General features: G+C 43.2%; 17 non-coding genes across 17 annotated transcripts; all 17 read left to right on the forward strand.

The window, feature by feature from the left end:
* Positions 1 to 126: 126 nt before the first annotated feature.
* trnap-ugg (transfer RNA proline (anticodon UGG)) lies at positions 127 to 198 on the forward strand. Its single transcript has one exon. It is a non-coding gene; the product is annotated as a tRNA-Pro (tRNA).
* A 294-nt stretch (positions 199 to 492) lies between these two features.
* On the forward strand, positions 493 to 564 carry trnap-ugg (transfer RNA proline (anticodon UGG)). Its single transcript has one exon. It is a non-coding gene; the product is annotated as a tRNA-Pro (tRNA).
* A 1,182-nt stretch (positions 565 to 1,746) lies between these two features.
* On the forward strand, positions 1,747 to 1,818 carry trnap-agg (transfer RNA proline (anticodon AGG)). The gene has a single exon. It is a non-coding gene; the product is annotated as a tRNA-Pro (tRNA).
* Positions 1,819 to 2,783: 965 nt separating this feature from the next.
* trnap-ugg (transfer RNA proline (anticodon UGG)) lies at positions 2,784 to 2,855 on the forward strand. Its single transcript has one exon. It is a non-coding gene; the product is annotated as a tRNA-Pro (tRNA).
* Positions 2,856 to 4,403: 1,548 nt separating this feature from the next.
* On the forward strand, positions 4,404 to 4,475 carry trnap-ugg (transfer RNA proline (anticodon UGG)). Its single transcript has one exon. It is a non-coding gene; the product is annotated as a tRNA-Pro (tRNA).
* A 1,890-nt stretch (positions 4,476 to 6,365) lies between these two features.
* trnap-agg (transfer RNA proline (anticodon AGG)) lies at positions 6,366 to 6,437 on the forward strand. Its single transcript has one exon. It is a non-coding gene; the product is annotated as a tRNA-Pro (tRNA).
* A 1,299-nt stretch (positions 6,438 to 7,736) lies between these two features.
* Positions 7,737 to 7,808, forward strand: trnap-ugg (transfer RNA proline (anticodon UGG)). Its single transcript has one exon. It is a non-coding gene; the product is annotated as a tRNA-Pro (tRNA).
* Positions 7,809 to 10,015: 2,207 nt separating this feature from the next.
* Positions 10,016 to 10,087, forward strand: trnap-ugg (transfer RNA proline (anticodon UGG)). Its single transcript has one exon. It is a non-coding gene; the product is annotated as a tRNA-Pro (tRNA).
* Positions 10,088 to 11,268: 1,181 nt separating this feature from the next.
* On the forward strand, positions 11,269 to 11,340 carry trnap-agg (transfer RNA proline (anticodon AGG)). Its single transcript has one exon. It is a non-coding gene; the product is annotated as a tRNA-Pro (tRNA).
* A 627-nt stretch (positions 11,341 to 11,967) lies between these two features.
* Positions 11,968 to 12,039, forward strand: trnap-ugg (transfer RNA proline (anticodon UGG)). The gene has a single exon. It is a non-coding gene; the product is annotated as a tRNA-Pro (tRNA).
* A 1,181-nt stretch (positions 12,040 to 13,220) lies between these two features.
* Positions 13,221 to 13,292, forward strand: trnap-agg (transfer RNA proline (anticodon AGG)). The gene has a single exon. It is a non-coding gene; the product is annotated as a tRNA-Pro (tRNA).
* Positions 13,293 to 14,412: 1,120 nt separating this feature from the next.
* Positions 14,413 to 14,484, forward strand: trnap-agg (transfer RNA proline (anticodon AGG)). The gene has a single exon. It is a non-coding gene; the product is annotated as a tRNA-Pro (tRNA).
* Positions 14,485 to 15,614: 1,130 nt separating this feature from the next.
* On the forward strand, positions 15,615 to 15,686 carry trnap-agg (transfer RNA proline (anticodon AGG)). Its single transcript has one exon. It is a non-coding gene; the product is annotated as a tRNA-Pro (tRNA).
* A 1,299-nt stretch (positions 15,687 to 16,985) lies between these two features.
* Positions 16,986 to 17,057, forward strand: trnap-ugg (transfer RNA proline (anticodon UGG)). The gene has a single exon. It is a non-coding gene; the product is annotated as a tRNA-Pro (tRNA).
* A 5,038-nt stretch (positions 17,058 to 22,095) lies between these two features.
* Positions 22,096 to 22,167, forward strand: trnap-agg (transfer RNA proline (anticodon AGG)). The gene has a single exon. It is a non-coding gene; the product is annotated as a tRNA-Pro (tRNA).
* Positions 22,168 to 22,794: 627 nt separating this feature from the next.
* trnap-ugg (transfer RNA proline (anticodon UGG)) lies at positions 22,795 to 22,866 on the forward strand. Its single transcript has one exon. It is a non-coding gene; the product is annotated as a tRNA-Pro (tRNA).
* A 1,181-nt stretch (positions 22,867 to 24,047) lies between these two features.
* trnap-agg (transfer RNA proline (anticodon AGG)) lies at positions 24,048 to 24,119 on the forward strand. Its single transcript has one exon. It is a non-coding gene; the product is annotated as a tRNA-Pro (tRNA).
* Positions 24,120 to 24,907: the final 788 nt, after the last annotated feature.

Genomic DNA, 24,907 nt, shown 5'->3' on the forward strand with positions numbered 1-24,907 from the left:
TGTCCTCACATTAATGTTTTTGTCGGAAATTTACACAACATGAATTTCTCAGTTTGAGAATGACTGAAGTTCTTGTTCTTCATTTGGATAGTAGGGCTGAACTCATTACAAGCCCACTGGACGCGAGGCTCGTTGGTCTAGGGGTATGATTCTCGCTTTGGGTGCGAGATGTCCCGGGTTCAAATCCCGGACGAGCCCTTGACTGCGACATCTATTCCACAGACCTTTTTTAGGAAGACTTTCACCTACGAAAGTCGACAAGTATGAAAACAGCCTTACTATACCAAGCTTTATGAGGAATTGTGGGTTTGAGCACCAGAAGGAAGGATGCTGAGGTTGGAGCTGCCAGGCAAGAGGTCTAGAGGAAGAACAACTTTCACTTTCAATGTAGTGAGGTTGCCAATACACAAATTGGCAGATCTAAAGGTGAGTAAATTCTTTCTACAAATGGGGTATTAGATCACAAACTCTGCAATTCGCTCGTCTTTATATGGCTCGTTGGTCTAGGGGTATGATTCTCGCTTTGGGTGCGAGAGGTCCCAGGTTCAAATCCCGGACGAGCCCTTGACTGCGACATCTATTCCACAGATCTGTTCTCAGGAAAACTTTCACCTATGAAAGTCGACAAGTATGAAAACAGCCTTTCCATAGCAAGCTTTATGAGGAATTGTGGGTTTGAGCTCCACAAAATTTGACAGAATAATTGCATTTTTTCCATTCCAAGCATGGATGTGTTGCCGATCTGATACCTATGACTTTTAAAGGTCAATGCAGTATACTAAAATGCCATTGTAGAATACACTGAGGTGCAAACCTTTAGCGAGAAGGTGTCACTTTCAATGAAGCAAACTATTTGCAGCAAAAGTGTGGACTGTATCATATTTTGCCTTCACTAGCTTCTTTCCATTGGCTTCTCAACAAATCTAGAACAGAATGTAAAACCCTGCTTCTTACATATAAAGCTCTAAAGGGTCAAGCTCCATCATATCTAAAAGACCTCATGGTACCATATCATCCCAATAGGCCACTTCAGTCTCAGAATGCAAGCCTACTGTTGGTCAAAGAAGGAGAGGAGGAAGGTTTGTTTGTAGACAGAGAGAGAAGAGGAAAGCTAAGAACATAGGACTGACAGTAGACGTGACGTGAAGAGGCGAGTGCAAGCAGGTTGGAACGGGTGGAGACAAGTGTCAGGTGTGTTTTGCGATAAAAGAGTATCAGCGAGAATGAAAGCAAAGGTGTTCAAGACAGTGGTGAGACCAGCGATGTTTTTCGGCTTAGAGACAGTGGCACTGTAGAAAAGACAGGAGGCAGAGCTGGAGGTAGCATAGCTTAAGATGTTGAGGTTCTCATTGGGAGTGACGAGGATGGATAGGATCAGGCATGAGTACATCAGAGGGACAGCTCATGTTAGATGTTTTGGAGATAAAGTCAGAGAGGCCAGATTGAGGTGGTTTGGACATGTTCAGAGGAGAGACTGTCAATATGTCGGTAGAAGGATGCTGAGGTTGGAGCTGCCAGGCAAGAGGTCTAGAGGAAGAACAAAGAGGAGCTTTTTGGACATACTCTCTCAAAAGAGAGTTCAAATGCTCTCCTCAAGTTTATTGAGATGCATACAAGAAAAGAGATGGTAACACTTTCAATGTAGTGAGGTTGCCAATACACAAATTGGCCAATCTAAAGGTGAGTAAATTCTGTCTACAAATGGGATATTAGTTTACAAACTCTGCAATTCGCTTGTCTTTATGTGGCTCGTTGGTCTAGGGGTATGATTCTCGCTTAGGGTGCGAGAGGTCCCGGGTTCAAATCCCGGACGAGCCCTTGACTGCGACATCTATTCCACAGATCTGTTCTTAGGAAAACTTTCACCTATGAAAGTCGACAAGTATGAAAACAGCCTTACCATAGCAAGCTTTATGAGGAATTGTGGGTTTGAGCACCACAAAATTTGACAGAGTAAGTAAGTAAGGTCAATGCAGTATACTAAAATGCCATTGTAGAATACACTGAGGTGCAAACATTTAGCGAGAAGGTGTCACTTTCAATGAAGCAAACTATTTGCAGCAAAAGTGCGGACTGTATCATATTTTGCCTTCACTAGCTTCTTTCCATTGGCTTCTCAACAAATCTCGAACAGAATGTAAAACCCTGCTTCTTACATATAAAGCTCTAAAGGGTCAAGCTCCATCATATCTAAAAGACCTCATGGTACCATATCATCCCAATAGGCCACTTCAGTCTCAGAATGCAAGCCTACTGTTGGTCGAAGAAGGAGAGGAGGAAGGTTTGTTTGTTGACAGAGAGAGAAGAGGAAAGCTAAGAACGTAGGACTGACAGTAGACGTGACTAGGGGTATGATTCTCGCTTTGGGTGCGAGAGGTCCCGGGTTCAAATCCCGGACGAGCCCTTGACTGCGACATCTATTCCACAGACCTTGTTTAGGAAGACTTTCACCTACGAAAGTCGACAAGTATAAAAACAGCCTTACTATACCAAGCTTTATGAGGAATTGTGGGTTTGAGCACCAGAAGGAAGGATGCTGAGGTTGGAGCTGCCAGGCAAGAGGTCTAGAGGAAGACCAAAGAGGAGATTTTTAGATATACTCTCTCAAAAGAGAGTTCAAATGCTCTCCTCAAGTTCATTGAGATGCATACAAGAAAAGAGATGGTAAGACTTTCAATGTAGTGAGGTTGCCAATACACAAATTGGCCAATCTAAAGGTGAGTAAATTCTGTCTACAAATGGGGTATTAGTTCACAAACTCTGCAATTCGCTTGTCTTTATATGGCTCGTTGGTCTAGGGGTATGATTCTCACTTTGGGTGCGAGAGGTCCCGGGTTCAAATCCCGGACGAGCCCTTGACTGCGATATCTATTCCACAGATCTGTTCTCAGGAAAACTTTCACCTATGAAAGTCGACAAGTATGAAAACAGCCTTACCATAGCAAGCTTTATGAGGAATTGTGGGTTTGAGCACCACAAAATTTGACAGAGTTACTGCCTTTTTTCCATTCCAAGCATGGATGTGTTGCCGATCTGATACCTATGACTTTTAAAGGTCAATGCAGTATACTAAAATGCCATTGTAGAATACACTGAGGTGCAAACATTTAGCGAGAAGGTGTCACTTTCAATGAAGCAAACTATTTGCAGCAAAAGTGCTGACTGTATCATATTTTGCCTTCACTAGCTTCTTGCCATTGGCTTCTCAACAAATCTAGAACAGAATGCAAAACCCTGCTTCTTACATTTAAAGCTCTAAAGGGTCAAGCTCCATCATATCTAAAAGACCTCATGGTACCATATCATCCCAATAGGCCACTTCAGTCTCAGAATGCAAGCCTACTGTTGGTCGAAGAAGGAGAGGAGGAAGGTTTGTTTGTAGACAGAGAGAGAAGAGGAAAGCTAAGAACGTAGGACTGATAGTAGACGTGACGTGAAGAGGCGAGTGCAAGCAGGTTGGAACGGGTGGAGAAAAGTGTCAGGTGTGTTTCGCGATAAAAGAGTATCAGCGAGAATGAAAGCAAAGGTGTTCAAGACGGTGGTGAGACCAGCGATGTTTTTCGGCTTAGAGACAGTGGCACTGTAGAAAAGACAGGAGGCAGAGCTGGAGGTAGCAGAGCTTAAGATGTTGAGGTTCTCATTGGGAGTGACGAGGATGGATAGGATCAGGCATGAGTACATCAGAGGGACAGCTCATGTTAGATGTTTTGGAGATAAAGTCAGAGAGGCCAGATTGAGGTGGTTTGGACATGTTAAGAGGAGAGACTGTCAATATGTCGGTAGAAGGATGCTGAGGTTGGAGCTGCCAGGCAAGAGGTCTAGAGGAAGACCAAAGAGGAGATTTTTGGATATACTCTCTCAAAAGAGAGTTCAAATGCTCTCCTCAAGTTCATTGAGATGCATACAAGAAAAGAGATGGTAACACTTTAAATGTAGTGAGGTTGCCAAAACACAAATTGGCCAATCTAAAGGTGAGTAAATTCTGTAAATTCAAATTTTGCCTTCACTAGCCCTGTTGCTGTGAAAGTTGTTACTAGAACGAGACAAGATTCCACTCACTCGTGTTTTGCTGATCTGGAAACCACAACCTTTCTCTGTCAATGGAGTATGTCCTCACATTAATGTTTTTCTCGGAAATTTACACAACATGAATTTCTCAGTTTGAGAATGACTGAAGTTCTTGTTCTTCATTTGGATATTAGGGCTGAACTCATTACAAGCCCACTGGACGCGATTTGCTGATCTGGAAACCACAACCTTTCTCTGTCAATGGAGTATGTCCTCACATTAATGTTTTTGTCGGAAATTTACACAACATGAATTTCTCAGTTTGAGAATGACTGAAGTTCTTGTTCTTCATTTGGATAGTACGGCTGAACTCAATACAAAACCACCGGACACGAGGCTCGTTGGTCTAGGGGTATGATTCTCGCTTTGGGTGCGAGAGGTCCAGGGATCAAATCCCGGACGAGCCCTTGACTGCGACATCTATTCCACTGACCCTTTTCAAGAAAACTTTCTCCTATGAAAGTTGACAAGTATGAAAACAGGCGTACCATACTAAGCTTTATGAGGAATTGTGGGTTTGAGCACCAAAAACTTTGACAGAGTAATTGCATTTTTTCCTTGTGCAAACACAGGAAACTTTAGTTAGTACACGACACAAGATGCCAAGTATTGATGTTTTGCCGATTTGGAAAACCCGACTTTCAAAAGTCAAGAGCTGACTGTATCATATTTTGCCTTCACTAGCCTTGGTCTAGGGGAATGATTCTCGCTTAGGGTGTGAGAGGTCTCCGGACGAGCCCTGAATGCTAAATTCAATGTCTATGAGAAGAGAGGATGTAACGCTTTCCACCTGTAACCACAAGACCAGATGCAAGTGTTTCTGTGAAAGTTGTTACTAGACGAGACAAGATTCCACTCACTCGTGTTTTGCTGATCTGGAAACCACAACCTTTCTCTGTCAATGGAGTATGTCCTCACATTAATGTTTTTGTCGGAAATTTACACAACATGAATTTCTCAGTTTGAGAATGACTGAAGTTCTTGTTCTTCATTTGGATAGTACGGCTGAACTCAATACAAAACTAACGGACACGAGGCTCGTTGGTCTGGGGGTATGATTCTCGCTTTGGGTGCGAGAGGTCCAGGGATCAAATCCCGGACGAGCCCTTGACTGCGACATCTATTCCACAGACCCTTTTTAGGAAGACTTTCACCTACGAAAGTCGACAAGTATAAAAACAGCCTTACTATACCAAGCTTTATGAGGAATTGTGGGTTTGAGCACCACGAAATTTGACAGAGTAATTGCATGTTTTCCATTCCAAGCATGGATGTGTTGCCGATCTGATACCTATGACTTTTAAAGGTCGATGCAGTATACTAAAATGCCATTGTAGAATACACTGAGGTGCAAACATTTAGCGAGAAGGTGTCACTTTCAATGAAGCAAACTATTTGCAGAAAAAGTGCTGACTGACAGTAGACGTGACGTGAAGAGGCGAGTGCAAGTAGGTTGGAACGGCTGGAGAAAAGGGTCAGGTGTGTTTTGCGATAACAGATTATGAGCGAGAATGAAAGCAAAGGTGTTCAAGACGGTGGTGAGACCAGCGATGTTTTTCGGCTTAGAGACAGTGGCACTGTAGAAAAGACAGGAGGCAGAGCTGGAGGTAGCAGAGCTTAAGATGTTGAGGTTCTCATTGGGAGTGACGAGGATGGATGGGATCAGGCATGAGTACATCAGAGGGACAGCTCATGTTAGATGTTTTGGAGATAAAGTCAGAGAGGCCAGATTGAGGTGGTTTGGACATGTTCAGAGGAGAGACTGTCAATATGTCGGTAGAAGAATGCTGAGGTTGGAGCTGCCAGGCAAAAGGTCTAGAGGAAGAACAAAGAGGAGCTTTTTGGACATACTCTCTCAAAAGAGAGTTCAAATGCTCTCCTCAAGCTCGTTGAGATGCATACAAGAAAAGAGAAGGTAACACTTTCAATGTAGTGAGGTTGCCAATACACAAATTGGCCAATCTAAAGGTGAGTAAATTCTGTCTACAAATGGGATATTAGTTTACAAACTCTGCAATTCGCTTGTCTTTATATGGCTCGTTGGTCTAGGGGTATGATTGAAGTGTGAAAAGTGTCAGGTGTGTTTTGCGATAAAAGAGTATCAGCGAGAATGAAAGCAAAGGTGTTCAAGACAGTAGTGAGACCAGCAATGTTTTTCGGCTTAGAGACAGTGGCACTGTAGAAAAGACAGGAGGCAGAGCTTGAGGTAGCACAAATTGGCCAATCTAAAGGTGAGTAAATTCTGTCTTCAAATGGGATATTAGTTTACAAACTCTGCAATTCGCTTGTCTTTATGTGGCTCGTTGGTCTAGGGGTATGATTCTCGCTTAGGGTGCGAGAGGTCCCAGGTTCAAATCCTGGACGAGCCCTTGACTGCGACATCTATTCCACAGATCTGTTCTCAGGAAAACTTTCACCTATGAAAGTTGACAAGTATGAAAACAGCCTTACCATAGCAAGCTTTATGAGGAATTGTGGGTTTGAGCACCACGAAATTTGACAGAGTAATTGCATGTTTTCCATTCCAAGCATGGATGTGATACCTATGACTTTTAAAGGTCAATGCAGTATACTAAAATGCCATTGTAGAATACACTGAGGTGCAAAAATTTAGCGAGAAGGTGTCAATTTCAATGAAGCAAACTATTTGCAGCAAAAGTGCTGACTGTATCATATTTTGCCTTCACTAGCTTCTTGCCATTGGCTTCTGTCGAAAAGACAGGAGGCAGAGCTGGAGGTAGCAGAGCTTAAGATGTTGAGGTTCTCATTGGGAGTGACGAGGATGGATAGGATCAGGCATGAGTACATCAGAGGGACAGCTCATGTTAGATGTTTTGGAGATAAAGTCAGAGAGGCTAGATTGAAGTGGTTTGGACTTATTCAGAGGAGAGATGGTGAAAACAGTATATCGGATAAAAGATGCTGAGGTTGGAGCTGCCAGGCAAGAGGTCTAGAGGAAGACCAAAAAGGAGATTTTTAGATATACTCTCTCAAAAGAGAGTTCAAATGCTCTCCTCAAGTTCATTGAGATGCATACAAGAAAAGAGATGGTAACACTTTCAATGTAGTGAGGTGAGTGCAAGCAGGTTGGAACGGTGGAGAAAAGGGTCAGGTGTGTTTTGCGATAAAAGATTATCAGCGAGAATGAAAGCAAAGGTGTTCAAGAAGGTGGTGAGACCAGCGATGTTTTTCGGCTTAGAGACAGTGGCACTGTAGAAAAGACAGGAGGCAGAGCTGGAGGTAGCAGAGCTTAAGATGTTGAGGTTCTCATTGGGAGTGACGAGGATGGATGGGATCAGGCATGAGTACATCAGAGGGACAGCTCATGTTAGATGTTTTGGAGATAAAGTCAGAGAGGCCAGATTGAGGTGGTTTGGACATGTTCAGAGCAGAGACTGTCAATATGTCGGTAGAAGGATGCTGAGGTTGGAGCTGCCAGGCAAGAGGTCTAGAGGAAGAACAAAGAGGAGCTTTTTGGACATACTCTCTCAAAAGAGAGTTCAAATGCTCTCCAGAAGTTCATTGAGATGCATACAAGAAAAGAGATGGTAACACTTTCAATGTAGTGAGGTTGCCAATACACAAATTGGCCAATCTAAAGGTGAGTAAATTCTGTCTACAAATGGGATATTAGTTTACAAACACTGCAATTCGCTTGTCTTTTATGTGGCTCGTTGGTCTAGGGGTATGATTCTCGCTTTGGGTGCGAGAGGTCCCGGGTTCAAATCCCGGACGAGCCCTTGACTGCGACATCTATTCCACAGATCTGTTCTCAGGAAAACTTTCACCTATGAAAGTCGACAAGTATGAAAACAGCCTTACCATAGCAAGCTTTATGAGGAATTGTGGGTTTGAGCACCACAAACTTTGACAGAGTAATTGCACTTTTTCCTTGTTCAAACACAGGAAACTTTAGTTAGTACACGACACAAGATGCCAAGTGTTGATGTTTTGCCGATTTGGAAAACCCGACTTTCAAAAGTCAAGAGCTGACTGTATCATATTTTGCCTTCACTAGCCTTGGTCTAGGGGAATGATTCTCGCTTAGGGTGTGAGAAGTCTCCGGACGAGCCCTGAATGCTAAATTCAATGTCTATGAGAAGAGAAGATGTAACGCTTTCCACGTGTAACCACAAGACCAGATGCAAGTATTGCTGTGAAAGTTGTTACTAGAACGAGACAAGATTCCACTCACTCGTGTTTTGCTGATCTGGAAACCACAACCTTTCTCTGTCAATGGAGTATGTCCTCACATTAATGTTTTTGTCGGAAATTTACAAAACATGAATTTCTCAGTTTGAGAATGACTGAAGTTCTTGTTCTTCATTTGGATAGTAGGGCTGAACTCATTACAAGCCCACTGGACGCGAGGCTCGTTGGTCTAGGGGTATGATTCTCGCTTTGGGTGCTAGAGGTCCCGGGTTCATATCCCGGACGAGCCCTTGACTGCGACATCTATTCCACAGACCTTTTTTAGGAAGACTTTCACCTACGAAAGTCGACAAGTATAAAAACAGCTTTACTATACCAAGCTTTATGAGGAATTGTGGGTTTGAGCACCACGAAATTTGACAGAGTAATTGCATGTTTTCCATTCCAAGGATGGATGTGTTGCCGATCTGATACCTATGACTTTTAAAGGTCAATGCAGTATACTAAAATGCCATTGTAGAATACACTGAGGTGCAAACATTTAGCGAGAAGGTGTCACTTTCAATGAAGCAAACTATTTGCAGCAAAAGTGCGGACTGTATCATATTTTGCCTTCACTAGCTTCTTTCCATTGGCTTCTCAACAAATCTAGAACAGAATGTAAAACCCTGCTTCTTACATATAAAGCTCTAAAGGGTCAAGCTCCATCATATCTAAAAGACCTCATGGTACCATATCATCCCAATAGGCCACTTCAGTCTCAGAATGCAAGCCTACTGTTGGTCGAAGAAGGAGAAGAGGAAGGTTTGTTTGTAGGCAGAGAGAGAAGAGGAAAGCTAAGAACGTACGACTGACAGTAGACGTGACGTGAAGAGGCGAGTGCAAGCAGGTTGGAACGGGTGGAGACAAGTGTCAGGTTTGTTTTGCCATAAAAGAGTATCAGCGAGAATGAAAGCAAAGGTGTTCAAGACGGTGGTGAGACCAGCGATGTTTTTCGGCTTAGAGACAGTGGCACTGTAGAAAAGACAGGAGGCAGAGCTGGAGGTAGCAGAGCTTAAGATGTTGAGGTTCTCATTGGGAGTGACGAGGATGGATGGGATCAGGCATGAGTACATCAGAGGGACAGCTCATGTTAGATGTTTTGGAGATAAAGTCAGAGAGGCCAGATTGAGGTGGTTTGGACATGTTCAGAGGAGAGACTGTCAATATGTCGGTAGAAGGATGCTGAGGTTGGAGCTGCCAGGCAAGAGGTCTAGAGGAAGACCAAAGAGGAGATTTTTGGATATACTCTCTCAAAAGAGAGTTCAAATACTCTCCTCATGTTCATTGAGATGCATACAAGAAAAGAGATGGTAACACTTTCAATGTAGTGATGTTTCCAAAACACAAATTGGCCAATCTAAAGGTGAGTAAATTCTGTAAATTCATATTTTGCCTTCACTAGCCTTGGTCTAGGGGAATGATTCTCGCTTAGGGTGTGAGAAGTCTCCGGACGAGCCCTGAATGCTAAATTCAATGTCCATGAGAAGAGAAGATGTAACGCTTTCCACGTGTAACCACAAGACCAGATGCAAGTTTTGCTGTGAAAGTTGTTACTAGACGAGACAAGATTCCACTCACTCGTGTTTTGCTGATCTGGAAACCACAACCTTTCTCTGTCAATGGAGTATGTCCTCACATTAATGTTTTTGTCGGAAATTTACAAAACATGAATTTCTCAGTTTGAGAATGACTGAAGTTCTTGTTCTTCATTTGGATAGTAGGGCTGAACTCATTACAATCCCACTGGACGCGAGGCTCGTTGGTCTAGGGGTATGATTCTCGCTTTGGGTGCGAGAGGTGCAGGGTTCAAATCCCGGACGAGCCCTTGACTGCGACATCTATTCCACAGTTCTTTTTTAGGAAGACTTTCACCTACGAAAGTCGACAAGTATAAAAACAGCCTTACTATACCAAGCTTTATGAGGAATTGTGGGTTTGAGCACCACAAAATTTGACAGAGTAATTGCATTTTTTCCATTCCAAGCATGGATGTGTTGCCGATCTGATACCTATGACTTTTAAAGGTCAATGCAGTATACTAAAATGCCATTGTAGAATACACTGAGGTGCAAACATTTAGCGAGAAGGTGTCACTTTCAATGAAGCAAACTATTTGCAGCAAAAGTGCGGACTGTATCATATTTTGCCTTCACTAGCTTCTTTCCATTGGCTTCTCAACAAATCTAGAACAGAATGTAAAACCCTGCTTCTTACATATAAAGCTCTAAAGGGTCAAGCTCCATCATATCTAAAAGACCTCATGGTACCATATCATCCCAATAGGCCACTTCAGTCTCAGAATGCAAGCCTACTGTTGGTCGAAGAAGGAGAGGAGGAAGGTTTGTTTGTAGGCAGAGAGAGAAAAGGAAAGCTAAGAACGTAGGACTGAATGTAGACGTGACGTGAAGAGGCGAGTGCAAGCAGGTTGGAACGGGTGGAGAAAAGTGTCAGGTGTGTTTTGCGATAAAAGAGTATCAGCGAGAATGAAAGCAAAGGTGTTCAAGACGGTGGTGAGACCAGCGATGTTTTTCGGCTTAGAGACAGTGGCACTGTAGAAAAGACAGGAGGCAGAGCTGGAGGTAGCAGAGCTTAAGATGTTGAGGTTCTCATTGGGAGTGACGAGGATGGATAGGATCAGGCATGAGTACATCAGAGGGACAGCTCATGTTAGATGTTTTGGAGATAAAGTCAGAGAGGCCAGATTGAGGTGGTTTGGACATGTTAAGAGGAGAGACTGTCAATATGTCGGTAGAAGGATGCTGAGGTTGGAGCTGCGAGGCAAGAGGTCTAGAGGAAGAACAAAGAGGAGATTTTTGGATATACTCTCTCAAAAGAGAGTTCAAATGCTCTCCTCAAGTTCATTGAGATGCATACAAGAAAAGAGATGGTAACACTTTCAATGTAGTGAGGTTGCCAATACACAAATTGGCCAATCTAAAGGTGAGTAAATTCTGTCTACAAATGGGATATTAGTTTACAAACTCTGCAATTCGTTTGTCTTTATATGGCTCGTTGGTCTAGGGGTATGATTCTCGCTTAGGGTGCGAGAGGTCCCGGGTTCAAATCCCGGACGAGCCCTTGACTGCGACATCTATTCCACTGATCCTTTTCAGGAAAACATTCTCCTATGAAAGTTGACAAGTATGAAAACAGGCTTACCATACCAAGCTTTATGAGGAATTGTGGGTTTGAGCACCAAAAACTTTGACAGAGTAATTGCATTTTTTCCTTGTGCAAACACAGGAAACTTTAGTTAGTACACGACACAAGATGCCAAGTATTGATATTTGCCGATTTGGGAAACCCGACTTTCAAAAGTCAAGAGCTGACTGTATCATAGTTTGCCTTCACTAGCCTTGGTCTAGGGGAATGATTCTCGCTTAGGGTGTGAGAGGTCTCCGGACGAGCCCTGAATGCTAAATTCAATGTCTATGAGAAGAGAGGATGTAACGCTTTCCACGTGTAACCACAAGACCAGATCCAAGTTTTGCTGTGAAAGTTGTTACTAGACGAGACAAGATTCCACTCACTCGTGTTTTGCTGATCTGGAAACCACAACCTTTCTCTGTCAATGGAGTATGTCCTCACATTAATGTTTTTGTCGGAAATTTACACAACATGAATTTCTCAGTTTGAGAATGACTGAAGTTCTTGTTCTTCATTTGGATAGTACGGCTGAACTCAATACAAAACCACCGGGCACGAGGCTCGTTGGTCTAGGGATATGATTCTCGCTTTGGGTGCGAGAGGTCCAGGGTTCAAATCCCGGACGAGCCCTTGACTGCAACATCTATTCCACAGACCCTTTTTAGGAAGACTTTCACCTACGAAAGTCAACAAGTATAAAACCAGCCTTACTATAACAAGCTTTATGAGGAAATGTGGGTTTGAGCACCACGAAATTTGACAGAGTAATTGCATTTTTTCCATTCCAAGCATGGATGTGTTGCCGATCTGATACCTATGACTTTTAAAGGTCAATGCAGTATACTAAAATGCCATTGTAGAATACACTGAGGTGCAAACATTTAGCGAGAAGGTGTCACTTTCAATGAAGCAAACTATTTGCAGCAAAAGTGCTGACTGTATCATATTTTGCCTTCACTAGCTTCTTTCCATTGGCTTCTCAACAAATCTAGAACAGAATGTAAAACCCTGCTTCTTACATATAAAGCTCTAAAGGGTCAAGCTCCATCATATCTAAAAGACCTCATGGTACCATATCATCCCAATAGGCCACTTCAGTCTCAGAATGCAAGCCTACTGTTGGTCGAAGAAGGAGAGGAGGAAGGTTTGTTTGTAGGCAGAAAGAGAAAAGGAAAGCTAAGAACGTAGGACTGCATGTAGACGTGACGTGAAGAGGCGAGTGCAAGCAGGTTGGAACGGGTGGAGAAAAGTGTCAGGTGTGTTTTGCGATAAAAGAGTATCAGCGAGAATGAAAGCAAAGGTGTTCAAGACGGTGGTGAGACCAGCGATGTTTTTCGGCTTAGAGACAGTAACACTGTAGAAAAGACAGGAGGCAGAGCTGGAGGTAGCAGAGCTTAAGATGTTGAGGTTCTCATTGGGAGTGACGAGGATGGATAGGATCAGGCATGAGTACATCAGAGGGAAAGCTCATGTTAGATGTTTTGGAGATAAAGTCAGAGAGGCCAGACTGAGGTGGTTTGGACATGTTAAGAGGAGAGACTGTCAATATGTCGGTAGAAGGATGCTGAGGTTGGAGCTGCCAGGCAAGAGGTCTAGAGGAAGACCAAAGAGGAGATTTTTAGATATACTCTCTCAAAAGAGAGTTCAAATGCTCTCCTCAAGTTCATTGAGATGCATACAAGAAAAGAGATGGTAACACTTTCAATGTAGTGAGGTTGCCAATACACAAATTGGCCAATCTAAAGGTGAGTAAATTCTGTCTAAAAATGGGTTATTAGTTTACAAACTCTGCAATTCGCTTGTCTTTATATGGCTCGTTGGTCTAGGGGTATGATTCTCGCTTAGGGTGCGAGAGGTCCCAGGTTCAAATCCCGGACGAGCCCTTGACTGCGACATCTATTCCACTGACCCTTTTCAGGAAGACTTTCACCTACGAAAGTCGACATGTATAAAAACAGCCTTACTATACCAAGCTTTATGAGGAATTGTGGGTTTGAGCACCACAAAATTTGACTAAGTAAGGTCAATGCAGTATACTAAAATGCCATTGTAGAAACACTGAGGTGCAAACATTTAGCGAGAAGGTGTCACTTTCAATGAAGCAAACTATTTGCAGCAAAAGTGCGGACTGTATCATATTTTGCCTTCACTAGCTTCTTTCCATTGGCTTCTCAACAAATCTAGAACAGAATGTAAAACCCTGCTTCTTACATATAAAGCTCTAAAGGGTCAAGCTCCATCATATCTAAAAGATCTCATGGTACCATATCATCCCAATAGGCCACTTCAGTCTCAGAATGCAAGCCTACTGTTGGTCGAAGAAGGAGAGGAGGAAGGTTTGTTTGTAGACAGAGAGAGAAGAGGAAAGCTAAGAACGTAGGACTGACAGTAGACGTGACGTGAAGAGGCGAGTGCAAGCAGGTTGGAACGGGTGGAGAAAAGTGTCAGGTATATTTTGCGATAAAAGAGTATCAGCGAGAATGAAAGCAAAGGTGTTCAAGACAGTGGTGAGACCAGCGATGTTTTTCGGCTTAGAGACAGTGGCACTGTAGAAAAGACAGGAGGCAGAGCTGGAGGTAGCATAGCTTAAGATGTTGAGGTTCTCATTGGGAGTGACGAGGATGGATAGGATCAGGCATGAGTACATCAGAGGGACAGCTCATGTTAGATGTTTTGGAGATAAAGTCAGAGAGGCCAGATTGAGGTGGTTTGGACATGTTCAGAGGAGAGACTGTCAATATGTCGGTAGAAGGATGCTGAGGTTGGAGCTGCCAGGCAAGAGGTCTAGAGGAAGACAAAAGAGGAGCTTTTTGGACATACTCTCTCAAAAGAGAGTTCAAATGCTCTCCTCAAGTTCATTGAGATGCATACAAGAAAAGAGATGGTAACACTTTCAATGTAGTGAGGTTGCCAATACACAAATTGGCCAATCTAAAGGTGAGTAAATTCTGTCTACAAATGGGATATTAGTTTACAAACTCTGCAATTCGCTTGTCTTTATGTGGCTCGTTGGTCTACGGGTATGATTCTCGCTTAGGGTGCGAGAGGTCCCGGGTTCAAATCCCGGACGAGCCCTTGACTGCGACATCTATTCCACAGATCTGTTCTCAGGAAAACTTTCACCTATGAAAGTCGACAAGTATGAAAACAGCCTTACCATAGCAAGCTTTATGAGGAATTGTGGGTTAGAGCACCACAAAATTTGACAGAGTAAGTAAGTAAGGTCAATGCAGTATACTAAAATGCCATTGTAGAATACACTGAGGTGCAAACATTTAGCGAGAAGGTGTCACTTTCAATGAAGCAAACTATTTGCAGCAAAAGTGCGGACTGTATCATATATTGCCTTCACTAGCTTCTTTCCATTGGCTTCTCAACAAATCTAGAACAGAATGTAAAACCCTGCTTCTTACATATAAAGCTCTAAAGGGTCAAGCTCCATCATATCTACAAGACCTCATGGTACCATATCATCCCAATAGGCCACTTCAGTCTCAGAATGCAAGCCTACTGTTGGTCGAAGAATGAGAGGAGGAAGGTTTGTTTGTAGACAGAGAGAGAAGAGGAAAGCTAAGAACGTAGGACTGACAGTAGACGTGACGTGAAGAGGCGAGTGCAAGCAGGTTGGAACGGGTGGAGACAAGTGTCAGGTGTGTTTTGCCATAAAAGAGTATCAGCGAGAATGAAAGCAAAGGTGTTCAAGACGGTGGTGAGACCAGCGATGTTTTTCGGCTTAGAGACAGTGGCACTGTAGAAAAGACAGGAGGCAGAGCTGGAGGTAGCAGAGCTTAAGATGTTGAGGTTCTCATTGGGAGTGACGAGGATGGATAGGATCAGGCATGAGTACATCAGAGGGACAGCTCATGTTAGATGTTTTGGAGATAAAGTCAGAGAGGCCAGATTGAGGTGGTTTGGACATGTTCAGAGGAGAGACTGTCAATATGTCGGTAGAAAGATGCTGAGGTTGGAGCTGCCAGGCAAGAGGTCTAGAGGAAGACAAAAGAGGAGCTTTTTGGACATACTCTCTCAAAAGAGAGTTCAAATGCTCTCCTCAAGTTCATTGAGATGCATACAAGAAAAGAGATGGTAACACTTTCAATGTAGTGAGGTTGCCAATACACAAATTGGCCAATCTAAAGGTGAGTAAATTCTGTCTTCAAATGGGATATTAGTTTACAAACTCTGCAATTCGCTTGTCTTTATGTGGCTCGTTGGTCTAGGGGTATGATTCTCGCTTAGGGTGCGAGAGGTCCCAGGTTCAAATCCTGGACGAGCCCTTGACTGCGACATCTATTCCACAGATCTGTTCTCAGGAAAACTTTCACCTATGAAAGTTGACAAGTATGAAAACAGCCTTACCATAGCAAGCTTTATGAGGAATTGTGGGTTTGAGCACCACGAAATTTGACAGAGTAATTGCATGTTTTCCATTCCAAGCATGGATGTGATACCTATGACTTTTAAAGGTCAATGCAGTATACTAAAATGCCATTGTAGAATACACTGAGGTGCAAAAATTTAGCGAGAAGGTGTCAATTTCAATGAAGCAAACTATTTGCAGCAAAAGTGCTGACTGTATCATATTTTGCCTTCACTAGCTTCTTGCCATTGGCTTCTGTCGAAAAGACAGGAGGCAGAGCTGGAGGTAGCAGAGCTTAAGATGTTGAGGTTCTCATTGGGAGTGACGAGGATGGATAGGATCAGGCATGAGTACATCAGAGGGACAGCTCATGTTAGATGTTTTGGAGATAAAGTCAGAGAGGCTAGATTGAAGTGGTTTGGACTTATTCAGAGGAGAGATGGTGAAAACAGTATATCGGATAAAAGATGCTGAGGTTGGAGCTGCCAGGCAAGAGGTCTAGAGGAAGACCAAAAAGGAGATTTTTAGATATACTCTCTCAAAAGAGAGTTCAAATGCTCTCCTCAAGTTCATTGAGATGCATACAAGAAAAGAGATGGTAACACTTTCAATGTAGTGAGGTGAGTGCAAGCAGGTTGGAACGGTGGAGAAAAGGGTCAGGTGTGTTTTGCGATAAAAGATTATCAGCGAGAATGAAAGCAAAGGTGTTCAAGAAGGTGGTGAGACCAGCGATGTTTTTCGGCTTAGAGACAGTGGCACTGTAGAAAAGACAGGAGGCAGAGCTGGAGGTAGCAGAGCTTAAGATGTTGAGGTTCTCATTGGGAGTGACGAGGATGGATGGGATCAGGCATGAGTACATCAGAGGGACAGCTCATGTTAGATGTTTTGGAGATAAAGTCAGAGAGGCCAGATTGAGGTGGTTTGGACATGTTCAGAGCAGAGACTGTCAATATGTCGGTAGAAGGATGCTGAGGTTGGAGCTGCCAGGCAAGAGGTCTAGAGGAAGAACAAAGAGGAGCTTTTTGGACATACTCTCTCAAAAGAGAGTTCAAATGCTCTCCAGAAGTTCATTGAGATGCATACAAGAAAAGAGATGGTAACACTTTCAATGTAGTGAGGTTGCCAATACACAAATTGGCCAATCTAAAGGTGAGTAAATTCTGTCTACAAATGGGATATTAGTTTACAAACACTGCAATTCGCTTGTCTTTTATGTGGCTCGTTGGTCTAGGGGTATGATTCTCGCTTTGGGTGCGAGAGGTCCCGGGTTCAAATCCCGGACGAGCCCTTGACTGCGACATCTATTCCACAGGTCTGTTCTCAGGAAAACTTTCACCTATGAAAGTCGACAAGTATGAAAACAGCCTTACCATAGCAAGCTTTATGAGGAATTGTGGGTTTGAGCACCACAAACTTTGACAGAGTAATTGCACTTTTTCCTTGTTCAAACACAGGAAACTTTAGTTAGTACACGACACAAGATGCCAAGTGTTGATGTTTTGCCGATTTGGAAAACCCGACTTTCAAAAGTCAAGAGCTGACTGTATCATATTTTGCCTTCACTAGCCTTGGTCTAGGGGAATGATTCTCGCTTAGGGTGTGAGAAGTCTCCGGACGAGCCCTGAATGCTAAATTCAATGTCTATGAGAAAAGAAGATGTAACGCTTTCCACGTGTAACCACAAGACCAGATGCAAGTGTTGCTGTGAAAGTTGTTACTAGAACGAGACAAGATTCCACTCACTCGTGTTTTGCTGATCTGGAAACCACAACCTTTCTCTGTCAATGGAGTATGTCCTCACATTAATGTTTTTGTCGGAAATTTACACAACATGAATTTCTCAGTTTGAGAATGACTGAAGTTCTTGTTCTTCATTTGGATAGTAGGGCTGAACTCATTACAAGCCCACTGGACGCGAGGCTCGTTGGTCTAGGGGTATGATTCTCGCTTTGGTTGCGAGAGGTCCAGGGATCAAATCCCGGACGAGCCCTTGACTGCGACATCTATTCCACACACCGTTTTTAGGAAGACTTTCACCTACGAAAGTCGACAAGTATAAAAACAGCCTTACAATACCAAGCTTTACGAGGAATTGTGGGTTTGAGCACCACGAAATTTGACAGAGTAATTGCATGTTTTCCATTCCAAGCATGGATGTGTTGCCGATCTGATACCTATGACTTTTAAAGGTCAATGCAGTATACTAAAATGCCATTGTAGAATACACTGAGGTGCAAAAATTTAGCGAGAAGGTGTCACTTTCAATGAAGCAAACTATTTTCAGCAAAAGTGCTGACTGTATCATATTTTGCCTTCACTAGCTTCTTTCCATTGGCTTCTCAACAAATCTAGAACAGAATGTAAAACCCTGCTTTTTACATATAAAGCTCTAAAGGGTCAAGCTCCATCATATCTAAAAGACCTCATGGTACCATATCATCCCAGTAGGCCACTTCAGTCTCAGAATGCAAGCCTACTGTTGGTCGAAGAAGGAGAGGAGGAAGGTTTGTTTGTAGGCAGAAAGAGAAAAGGAAAGCTAAGAACGTAGGACTGAATGTAGACGTGACGTGAAGAGGCGAGTGCAAGCAGGTTGGAACGGGTGGAGAAAAGTGTCAGGTGTGTTTTGCGATAAAAGAGTATCAGCGAGAATGAAAGCAAAGGTGTTCAAGACGGTGGTGAGACCAGCGATGTTTTTCGGCTTAGAGACAGTAACACTGTTGAAAAGACAGGAGGCAGAGCTGGAGGTAGCATAGCTTAAGATGTTGAGGTTCTCATTGGGAGTGACGAGGATGGATAGGATCAGGCATGAGTACATCAGAGGGACAGCTCATGTTAGATGTTTTGGAGATAAAGTCAGAGAGGCCAGATTGAGGTGGTTTGGACATGTTCAGAGGAGAGACTGTCAATATGTCGGTAGAAGGATGCTGAGGTTGGAGCTGCCAGGCAAGAGGTCTAGAGGAAGACCAAAGAGGAGATTTTTGGATATACTCTCTCAAAAGAGAGTTCAAATACTCTCCTCATGTTCATTGAGATGCATACAAGAAAAGAGATGGTAACACTTTCAATGTAGTGAGGTTGCCAAAACACAAATTGGCCAATCTAAAGGTGAGTAAATTCTGTAAATTCATATTTTGCCTTCACTAGCCTTGGTCTAGGGGAATGATTCTCGCTTAGGGTGTGAGAAGTCTCCGGACGAGCCCTGAATGCTAAATTCAATGTCTATGAGAAGAGAAGATGTAACGCTTTCCACGTGTAACCACAAGACCAGATGCAAGTGTTGCTGTGAAAGTTGTTACTAGAACGAGACAAGATTCCACTCACTCGTGTTTTGCTGATCTGGAAACCACAACCTTTCTCTGTCAATGGAGTATGTCCTCACATTAATGTTTTTGTCGGAAATTTACAAAACATGAATTTCTCAGTTTGAGAATGACTGAAGTTCTTGTTCTTCATTTGGATAGTAGGGCTGAACTCATTACAAGCCCACTGGACGCGAGGCTCGTTGGTCTAGGGGTATGATTCTCGCTTTGGGTGCTAGAGGTCCCGGGTTCATATCCCGGACGAGCCCTTGACTGCGACATCTATTCCACAGACCTTTTTTAGGAAGACTTTCACCTACGAAAGTCGACAAGTATAAAAACAGCTTTACTATACCAAGCTTTATGAGGAATTGTGGGTTTGAGCACCACGAAATTTGACAGAGTAATTGCATGTTTTCCATTCCAAGCATGGATGTGTTGCCGATCTGATACCTATGACTTTTAAAGGTCAATGCAGTATACTAAAATGCCATTGTAGAATACACTGAGGTGCAAACATTTAGCGAGAAGGTGTCACTTTCAATGAAGCAAACTATTTGCAGCAAAAGTGCGGACTGTATCATATTTTGCCTTCACTAGCTTCTTTCCATTGGCTTCTCAACAAATCTAGAACAGAATGTAAAACCCTGCTTCTTACATATAAAGCTCTAAAGGGTCAAGCTCCATCATATCTAAAAGACCTCATGGTACCATATCATCCCAATAGGCCACTTCAGTCTCAGAATGCAAGCCTACTGTTGGTCGAAGAAGGAGAAGAGGAAGGTTTGTTTGTAGGCAGAGAGAGAAGAGGAAAGCTAAGAACGTACGACTGACAGTAGACGTGACGTGAAGAGGCGAGTGCAAGCAGGTTGGAACGGGTGGAGACAAGTGTCAGGTTTGTTTTGCCATAAAAGAGTATCAGCGAGAATGAAAGCAAAGGTGTTCAAGACGGTGGTGAGACCAGCGATGTTTTTCGGCTTAGAGACAGTGGCACTGTAGAAAAGACAGGAGGCAGAGCTGGAGGTAGCAGAGCTTAAGATGTTGAGGTTCTCATTGGGAGTGACGAGGATGGATGGGATCAGGCATGAGTACATCAGAGGGACAGCTCATGTTAGATGTTTTGGAGATAAAGTCAGAGAGGCCAGATTGAGGTGGTTTGGACATGTTCAGAGGAGAGACTGTCAATATGTCGGTAGAAGGATGCTGAGGTTGGAGCTGCCAGGCAAGAGGTCTAGAGGAAGACCAAAGAGGAGATTTTTGGATATACTCTCTCAAAAGAGAGTTCAAATACTCTCCTCATGTTCATTGAGATGCATACAAGAAAAGAGATGGTAACACTTTCAATGTAGTGAGGTTGCCAAAACACAAATTGGCCAATCTAAAGGTGAGTAAATTCTGTAAATTCATATTTTGCCTTCACTAGCCTTGGTCTAGGGGAATGATTCTCGCTTAGGGTGTGAGAAGTCTCCGGACGAGCCCTGAATGCTAAATTCAATGTCCATGAGAAGAGAAGATGTAACGCTTTCCACGTGTAACCACAAGACCAGATGCAAGTTTTGCTGTGAAAGTTGTTACTAGACGAGACAAGATTCCACTCACTCGTGTTTTGCTGATCTGGAAACCACAACCTTTCTCTGTCAATGGAGTATGTCCTCACATTAATGTTTTTGTCGGAAATTTACAAAACATGAATTTCTCAGTTTGAGAATGACTGAAGTTCTTGTTCTTCATTTGGATAGTAGGGCTGAACTCATTACAATCCCACTGGACGCGAGGCTCGTTGGTCTAGGGGTATGATTCTCGCTTTGGGTGCGAGAGGTGCAGGGTTCAAATCTCGGACGAGCCCTTGACTGCGACATCTATTCCACAGTTCTTTTTTAGGAAGACTTTCACCTACGAAAGTCGACAAGTATAAAAACAGCCTTACTATACCAAGCTTTATGAGGAATTGTGGGTTTGAGCACCACAAAATTTGACAGAGTAATTGCATTTTTTCCATTCCAAGCATGGATGTGTTGCCGATCTGATACCTATGACTTTTAAAGGTCAATGCAGTATACTAAAATGCCATTGTAGAATACACTGAGGTGCAAACATTTAGCGAGAAGGTGTCACTTTCAATGAAGCAAACTATTTGCAGCAAAAGTGCGGACTGTATCATATTTTGCCTTCACTAGCTTCTTTCCATTGGCTTCTCAACAAATCTAGAACAGAATGTAAAACCCTGCTTCTTACATATAAAGCTCTAAAGGGTCAAGCTCCATCATATCTAAAAGACCTCATGGTACCATATCATCCCAATAGGCCACTTCAGTCTCAGAATGCAAGCCTACTGTTGGTCGAAGAAGGAGAGGAGGAAGGTTTGTTTGTAGGCAGAGAGAGAAAAGGAAAGCTAAGAACGTAGGACTGAATGTAGACGTGACGTGAAGAGGCGAGTGCAAGCAGGTTGGAACGGGTGGAGAAAAGTGTCAGGTGTGTTTTGCGATAAAAGAGTATCAGCGAGAATGAAAGCAAAGGTGTTCAAGACGGTGGTGAGACCAGCGATGTTTTTCGGCTTAGAGACAGTGGCACTGTAGAAAAGACAGGAGGCAGAGCTGGAGGTAGCAGAGCTTAAGATGTTGAGGTTCTCATTGGGAGTGACGAGGATGGATAGGATCAGGCATGAGTACATCAGAGGGACAGCTCATGTTAGATGTTTTGGAGATAAAGTCAGAGAGGCCAGATTGAGGTGGTTTGGACATGTTAAGAGGAGAGACTGTCAATATGTCGGTAGAAGGATGCTGAGGTTGGAGCTGCGAGGCAAGAGGTCTAGAGGAAGAACAAAGAGGAGATTTTTGGATATACTCTCTCAAAAGAGAGTTCAAATGCTCTCCTCAAGTTCATTGAGATGCATACAAGAAAAGAGATGGTAACACTTTCAATGTAGTGAGGTTGCCAATACACAAATTGGCCAATCTAAAGGTGAGTAAATTCTGTCTACAAATGGGATATTAGTTTACAAACTCTGCAATTCGTTTGTCTTTATATGGCTCGTTGGTCTAGGGGTATGATTCTCGCTTAGGGTGCGAGAGGTCCCGGGTTCAAATCCCGGACGAGCCCTTGACTGCGACATCTATTCCACTGATCCTTTTCAGGAAAACATTCTCCTATGAAAGTTGACAAGTATGAAAACAGGCTTACCATACCAAGCTTTATGAGGAATTGTGGGTTTGAGCACCAAAAACTTTGACAGAGTAATTGCATTTTTTCCTTGTGCAAACACAGGAAACTTTAGTTAGTACACGACACAAGATGCCAAGTATTGATATTTGCCGATTTGGGAAACCCGACTTTCAAAAGTCAAGAGCTGACTGTATCATAGTTTGCCTTCACTAGCCTTGGTCTAGGGGAATGATTCTCGCTTAGGGTGTGAGAGGTCTCCGGACGAGCCCTGAATGCTAAATTCAATGTCTATGAGAAGAGAGGATGTAACGCTTTCCACGTGTAACCACAAGACCAGATCCAAGTTTTGCTGTGAAAGTTGTTACTAGACGAGACAAGATTCCACTCACTCGTGTTTTGCTGATCTGGAAACCACAACCTTTCTCTGTCAATGGAGTATGTCCTCACATTAATGTTTTTGTCGGAAATTTACACAACATGAATTTCTCAGTTTGAGAATGACTGAAGTTCTTGTTCTTCATTTGGATAGTACGGCTGAACTCAATACAAAACCACCGGGCACGAGGCTCGTTGGTCTAGGGATATGATTCTCGCTTTGGGTGCGAGAGGTCCAGGGTTCAAATCCCGGACGAGCCCTTGACTGCAACATCTATTCCACAGACCCTTTTTAGGAAGACTTTCACCTACGAAAGTCAACAAGTATAAAACCAGCCTTACTATAACAAGCTTTATGAGGAAATGTGGGTTTGAGCACCACGAAATTTGACAGAGTAATTGCATTTTTTCCATTCCAAGCATGGATGTGTTGCCGATCTGATACCTATGACTTTTAAAGGTCAATGCAGTATACTAAAATGCCATTGTAGAATACACTGAGGTGCAAACATTTAGCGAGAAGGTGTCACTTTCAATGAAGCAAACTATTTGCAGCAAAAGTGCTGACTGTATCATATTTTGCCTTCACTAGCTTCTTTCCATTGGCTTCTCAACAAATCTAGAACAGAATGTAAAACCCTGCTTCTTACATATAAAGCTCTAAAGGGTCAAGCTCCATCATATCTAAAAGACCTCATGGTACCATATCATCCCAATAGGCCACTTCAGTCTCAGAATGCAAGCCTACTGTTGGTCGAAGAAGGAGAGGAGGAAGGTTTGTTTGTAGGCAGAAAGAGAAAAGGAAAGCTAAGAACGTAGGACTGCATGTAGACGTGACGTGAAGAGGCGAGTGCAAGCAGGTTGGAACGGGTGGAGAAAAGTGTCAGGTGTGTTTTGCGATAAAAGAGTATCAGCGAGAATGAAAGCAAAGGTGTTCAAGACGGTGGTGAGACCAGCGATGTTTTTCGGCTTAGAGACAGTAACACTGTAGAAAAGACAGGAGGCAGAGCTGGAGGTAGCAGAGCTTAAGATGTTGAGGTTCTCATTGGGAGTGACGAGGATGGATAGGATCAGGCATGAGTACATCAGAGGGACAGCTCATGTTAGATGTTTTGGAGATAAAGTCAGAGAGGCCAGATTGAGGTGGTTTGGACATGTTCAGAGGAGAGACTGTCAATATGTCGGTAGAAGGATGCTGAGGTTGGAGCTGCCAGGCAAGAGGTCTAGAGGAAGACCAAAGAGGAGATTTTTAGATATACTCTCTCAAAAGAGAGTTCAAATGCTCTCCTCAAGTTCATTGAGATGCATACAAGAAAAGAGATGGTAACACTTTCAATGTAGTGAGGTTGCCAATACACAAATTGGCCAATCTAAAGGTGAGTAAATTCTGTCTACAAATGGGATATTAGTTTGCAAACTCTGCAATTCGCTTGTCTTTATGTGGCTCGTTGGTCTACGGGTATGATTCTCGCTTAGGGTGCGAGAGGTCCCGGGTTCAAATCCCGGACGAGCCCTTGACTGCGACATCTATTCCACAGATCTGTTCTCAGGAAAACTTTCACCTATGAAAGTCGACAAGTATGAAAACAGCCTTACCATAGCAAGCTTTATGAGGAATTGTGGGTTTGAGCACCACAACATTTGACAGAGTAAGTAAGTAAGGTCAATGCAGTATACTAAAATGCCATTGTAGAATACACTGAGGTGCAAACATTTAGCGAGAAGGTGTCACTTTCAATGAAGCAAACTATTTGCAGCAAAAGTGCGGACTGTGTCATATATTGCCTTCATTAGCTTCTTTCCATTGGCTTCTCAACAAATCTAGAACAGAATGTAAAACCCTGCTTCTTACATATAAAGCTCTAAAGGGTCAAGCTCCATCATATCTAAAAGACCTCATGGTACCATATCATCCCAATAGGCCACTTCAGTCTCAGAATGCAAGCCTACTGTTGGTCGAAGAATGAGAGGAGGAAGGTTTGTTTGTAGACAGAGAGAGAAGAGGAAAGCTAAGAACGTAGGACTGACAGTAGACGTGACGTGAAGAGGCGAGTGCAAGCAGGTTGGAACGGGTGGAGAAAAGTGTCAGGTGTGTTTTGCGATAAAACAGTATCAGCGAGAATGACAGAAAAGGTGTTCAAGAAGGTGGTGAGACCAGCGATGTTTTTCGGCTTAGAGACAGTGGCACTGTAGAAAAGACAGGAGGCAGAGCTGGAGGTAGCAGAGCTTAAGATGTTGAGGTTCTCATTGGGAGTGACGAGGATGGATGGGATCAGGCATGAGTACATCAGAGGGACAGCTC

Source organism: Channa argus, chromosome 4 (assembly GCF_033026475.1).
Source record: "Channa argus isolate prfri chromosome 4, Channa argus male v1.0, whole genome shotgun sequence".
NCBI classification, from domain to species: domain Eukaryota; kingdom Metazoa; phylum Chordata; class Actinopteri; order Anabantiformes; family Channidae; genus Channa; species Channa argus.